This window comes from Engystomops pustulosus, chromosome 5, assembly GCF_040894005.1.
Source record: "Engystomops pustulosus chromosome 5, aEngPut4.maternal, whole genome shotgun sequence".
NCBI classification, from domain to species: domain Eukaryota; kingdom Metazoa; phylum Chordata; class Amphibia; order Anura; family Leptodactylidae; genus Engystomops; species Engystomops pustulosus.
The window spans coordinates 17,529,680-17,535,679 of NC_092415.1; the positions used below are offsets into that span (position 1 = coordinate 17,529,680).

Sequence of the window (6,000 nt, forward strand, 5' to 3'; positions counted from 1 at the left end):
TAATGAACTATGAGAGAACCATAAGAGGATCATTCCAAACTGCACAACCTCTTGGAGATCACTTTACATGGGTTACACAGCAGTAGAAATTTTATTCAGAAAGAGCGCCCCCTCCTGTCCATGGGTCGTGGCTGGTATTGCAATGTAAGTAAACTGCATTGCGTTAATGGGGTTGAGTTGCTATTCCATATACAACCTGAAGAAACTGTGGCGCTATTTCTGGAATAGAGAACATCCCTGTTTTTGTTATCCCTTTAAAAATTAAGACCTTCATTTCTTTGTAGCTATTACTTATTTGGGTCCCCAGAATATATCAAATATGACCATGTCTGCTTGGACAGAGCCTCGTTCATAGAACAATAGATAAACAAGCGAATATTCTAGTTCTGCCAAACCAACAGATGTTGTGCATTCCGCATAATAGACACAGAATAGCGCTATTATTATGGGCGTGTACAAGGATTGCACTGACCATCTACACCGTGATACAGGAAAATAGAGGACGCTGTACGGATTTATTCTTGCAGAATATTTTATTTTTTAATATTGTCCCAACATATTCCATAGCGCAGTACAAGTAGTGTCATCACTCACAGTCCCATATTAACGGCTCATTCTGGTTCAGGGTGTTGGGGCAAACCCACAAAAACATGGAAAGATTATGTAAACTCTATTCAAATTTGATCTCCAGACCTTGTGCCAAAATGTGCCTCACATTGGGGCACATTTACTTACCTGGTACGGAGGAGATCCCGAAAGTGCACTGTGCCGCGATTCAAGAAGATTGTGCGCCCGATATCCTGCATGTGTCACTTCCCCAATCAGGTCCGCCATGCTCACCACGTTCCTCCTGGTATATGTTAAATCCTACGGTTTGTCCGAATCCATTGGATCATCCGACGGCCCGCCCCCCCATTAAAGCGGGCACGATTGCGACACAATCCGATCGCGCGCGACACAATACTAAATACCTGTTCGGATGGCGTGATTCCCGAAAACGTCAGAAAAACCGACGAAAATGCGGCCGCGGGACCCTTAGTAAATAAGCCCCATTGAGCAGCTATTAATTCGCCGACTACAATGTTGCCAAGAAGTATAACACTAAGGACTGGATTGGGACTCTGCCAAGAAGTGTCACCGCTAGGTACAGTGCCTCTGCCAGGAAGTGTCACCGCTAGGTACAGTGCCTCTGCCAGGACGTGTCACCGCTAGGTACAGTGCCTCTGCCAGGAAGTGTCACCGCTAGGTACAGTGCCTCTGCCAGGACGTGTCACCGCTAGGTACAGTGCCTCTGCCAGGAAGTGTCACCGCTAGGTACAGTGCCTCTGCCAGGAAGTGTCACTGCTAGGTACAGTGCCTCTGCCAGGAAGTGTCACCGCTAGGTACAGTGCCTCTGCCAAGTAGTGTTACCACTAGGTACAGCGCCTCTGCCAGGAAGTGTCACCGCTAGGTACAGTGCCTCTGCCAGGAAGTGTCACTGCTAGGTACAGTGCCTCTGCCAGGAAGTGTCACCGCTAGGTACAGTGCCTCTGCCAAGTAGTGTTACCACTAGGTACAGCGCCTCTGCCAGGAAGTGTCACCGCTAGGTACAGTGCCTCTGCCAGGAAGTGTCACCGCTAGGTACAGTGCCTCTGCCAAGTAGTGTTACCACTAGGTACAGTGCCTCTGCCAGGAAGTGTCACTGCTAGGTACAGTGCCTCTGCCAGGAAGTGTCACCGCTAGGTACAGTGCCTCTGCCAAGTAGTGTTACCACTAGGTACAGCGCCTCTGCCAGGAAGTGTCACCGCTAGGTACAGTGCCTCTGCCAGGAAGTGTCACTGCTAGGTACAGTGCCTCTGCCAGGAAGTGTCACCGCTAGGTACAGTGCCTCTGCCAAGTAGTGTTACCACTAGGTACAGCGCCTCTGCCAGGAAGTGTCACCGCTAGGTACAGCGCCTCTGCCAAGTAGTGTTACCACTAGGTACAGTGCCTCTGCCAGGAAGTGTCACTGCTAGGTACAGTGCCTCTGCCAGGAAGTGTCACTGCTAGGTACAGTGCCTCTGCCAGGAAGTGTCACCGCTAGGTACAGTGCCTCTGCCAGGAAGTGTCACCGCTAGGTACAGTGCCTCTGCCAGGAAGTGTCACCGCTAGGTACAGTGCCTCTGCCAGGAAGTGTCACCGCTAGGTACAGTACCTCTGCCAGGAAGTGTTACCACTAGGTACAGCGCCTCTGCCAGGAAGTATCACCGCTAGGTACAGTGCCTCTGCCAGGAAGTGTCACCGCTAGGTACAGTGCCTCTGCCAGGAAGTGTCACCGCTAGGTACAGTGCCTCTGCCAGGAAGTGTCACCGCTAGGTACAGTGCCTCTGCAAGAAAGTGTCACCGCTAGGTACAGTGCCTCTGCCAGGAAGTGTCACCGCTAGGTACAGTGCCTCTGCCAGGAAGTGTCACCGCTAGGTACAGTGCCTCTGCCAGGAAGTGTTACCACTAGGTACAGTGCCTCTGCCAGGAAGTGTCACCGCTAGGTACAGTGCCTCTGCCAGGAAGTGTCACCGCTAGGTACAGTACCTCTGCCAAGTAGTGTTACCACTAGTTACAGTGCCTCTGCCAGGAAGTGTGACTGCCAAGTACGGTGCCTTTATCAAGTTGCTAAGAATGGATCCGTATTGCACTGCGCAGACCCTAAGAAGACCTGTCATACAAACCCCCAGGCAAATGGCAACAGTCTAGTGGTATTCATGGCCAGGGGTGTAACCAGAAGGGTCTGGGCCTCATAGCAGACTTCTGAATGGGGCCCCCTTCCCCCTTAAAAAATATACATATGACAATCACACAGTATGTATACACATACCATATATACCGTACATACATACAGCAATGTACAATACACACATTCATACAATTACATATACAGACATAGAGCATATACACACCCAATATCCTGGATGCTGGTGCCCCCTGACACTGCGGGCCCCATAGCAGCTGCTATGGCTGCTACCACTATAGTTACGCCCCTGTTCATGGCTGTGCCCAGTTATGTATCCAAAGCTGTGAAACTTCCCAACCATCCATCCTCAGAGAATGTACTGTGACTTATAATCGGTTTCACAACATGATCCGATATTTCCAATCATAACAAAGCGATATATGACATAATGGGGCGTCCTGTTCCAAGAGACATGATGGGAATTTGTATATGTAGAAATAGAAGAGAAATATGAAATCATCTTTTTTTACAAGAACTCCTTTAGTATTTTGCTGTAAAAGTGGATACTCTGTAACAGGAAGGATCTAAGGGGCGGCAGTAAAATCTTAAAGGGATGTTCCCACTTGTAGACCTTGTCTCCATCAGTCGTGTAGAAGTGAATGGAGTGGGGGGTCATCTACATGCCGGCCGATGCACAAATGTTGCACTGGACAATAGATGTAGTTTGGAGGGCAAGTAAACAGAGGTGTAACGTGAGGCTTCAGGAACCCAATACAAAATCTGGATTCCCCTTGAACTGTAATGTGTCCTTTATACAGGTTGTCCCCGTCTTAAGGACACCTTACTTACAGACGACCCCTAGTTACAGACAGACTCCTCTGACCTCTGGTGACCTCTCTGGATGTTACTATAGTCCCAGACTACAATAATCAGCTGTAAGGTGTCTGTAATGAAGCTTTATTGATAATCCTCGGTCCCATTACAGCAAAAAAATTTTCAACTCCAATTGTCACTGGGGCAAAAAAAAAAATTTGTCTGGAGCTACAATTATAAAATGTACAGTTCCGACTTACATACAAATTCAACTTAAGAACAAACCTATGGAACCTATCTTGTATCAGTCTCATTACTTATGTAGAAGATATCATATGGCCCCCTAAGGCTCCTGGGCACCGGGTAATGTAAGGAGATCTTAATGGGTTGTGGACGCTCTAAATCTTCACCCTGAATATATTTTAGCCTGAAGGACAGAACCGGCATGAACAATCACAACACCATTGCCCTCTAAGAAATATCCCTACACTGCAAATGTTTCATAGTTTATACGGTTGAAAAAAGACACTTGTCCATCAAGTTCAACCAAGGAAGAGTAGGGATTGGATGAGGAAGGGATTTAGGGGATACAATTCTATATAACATAACCATCAATGTTATTTTAGGTGTAAAAAGGCATCTAGACCCTTCTTGAAGCTCTCTGCTGTCCCTGCTGTGACCAGCGCCTCAGGCAGGCTATTCCACAGATTGACAGTTCTCATAGTAAAGAAGCCCTGTCGTCCCCGGTGATTAAACCTTGTTTTCTCCAAACGGAGACAGTGCCCCCTCGTCTTTTGATTTGATTTAATCTGAAACAACTTACCACCATATTTTTTGTATGGACCATTCATATATTTATATAAATTAATCATGTCTCCTCGTAGTCGTCTCTTTTCCAGACTAAATAAATCGAGTTGTTTGAATCTTTCCTCATAACTAAGACTCTCCATACCCCTTATCATTTTTGTGGCTCTACGTTGAACCCTCTCCAGCTCAAGGGCCTCCTTGTCCATGTGCCTGTATTTTGCAACCTGTCCACCCTCTACCCTCTATTTGGCTTAGTTTTTTGGTAAATATATAATGACACAGCGGAATCTGTCTGTCAATTATTTCGTTTTGCCGAATTTATATATCCACAGTTCACAGTATTGTATCTCTTTAATTGTCTTGGTTCCTATAATTCCCTATTAACTCCTTGTTATCGCACTTTGCACTCATATCTGAGGTCCATAGGGATTGACTATTCCTCCTGCAGTGAATTTCTAAGGAGCTTCTCCCCATCTTCCCAGGGCTTATGACGATGACTTGTTCACATGTGGCCGTCCAGGGTGATAATGGTGTCATATTTGTCTTCAAAATGTGTTCTATTCATAGAATTCTCTTTCAAGAATTTTCTATATATATCCCATGTGGCCCAGTTTCCCAGGAAATTCCTATTTTGTTTTCCCAGTGAATATCTGTAATGAAGCCATGCTTACTGCTCAGGGACAGAGAGGCTCAAAGCCGCGCAGAGAAAACTAAGAAACAGCAGAAATGTCTTAAAGAGGAACACAGCAAAATAACAATCACTGGACTTCTACAGAGAAAGTGATAAAATATATAAAGATAAATGCACAATCATTTCCAATAAAATGAATGTATATAACAATCAGCTCCTCCTGTTCTATAACATACTACTATAACAATCTGCTCAGTTCTCCTGCTCTATAACATGCTGTCTGCAGATAGGACACTTTGTACAATCTACTCAGCTCCTCCTGCTCTATAACATGCTGCCTGCAGATAGGACACTATGTACAATCTGCTCAGCTCCTCCTGCTCCATAACATGCTGCCTGCAGATAGGAGACTATGTATAATCTGCTCAGATCCTCCTGATCTCTAACATGCTGCCTCTATTTAGGACACTATGTACATTCTGCCCAGCCCCTCCTGGTCTATAACATGCTGCCTGCAAATAGGATACTATATACAATTTGCTCAGCTCCTCCTGCTCTATTACATGCTGCCTGCAGATAGGACACTATGTACAATTTGCTCAGCTCCTCCTGCTCTATAACATGCTGCCTGCATATAGGACACTATGTACATTCTGCCCAGCTCCTCCTGATCTATAACATGCTACCTGCAAATAGGATACTATATACAATTTGCTCAGCTCCTCCTGCTCTATAACATGCTGCCTCTATAAAGGACACTATGTACATTCTGCTCAGCTCCTCCTGCTCTATAACCTGCTGCCTGCAGATAGGACACTGTATACAATCTGCTCAGCTCCTCCTGCTCTATAACATGCTTCCTGCAGATAGGACACTATGTACATTCTGCTCAGCTCCTCCTGATCTATAACGTGCTGCCTGCAGATAGGACACTTGCACAATCTGCTCAGCTCCTCCTGCTCTATAACATGCTGCCTGCAGATAGGACACTATGTACTATCTTCTTATCTCCTCCTGCTCTATAACATACTGCCTGCAGATAGGACACTATGCATAATCTGCT

General features: G+C 46.1%; 1 long non-coding RNA gene across 1 annotated transcript in view; it reads left to right on the forward strand.

Moving 5' to 3' along the window:
• LOC140133948 (uncharacterized) overlaps positions 1 to 5,316 on the forward strand; it is a 29,086-nt gene extending 23,770 nt beyond the window's left edge. The window contains exon 3 of the long non-coding RNA XR_011855984.1: positions 4,950 to 5,316. This is a non-coding gene — a long non-coding RNA (uncharacterized lncRNA). The remainder of the gene's footprint in view (positions 1 to 4,949) is intronic.
• Positions 5,317 to 6,000: the final 684 nt, after the last annotated feature.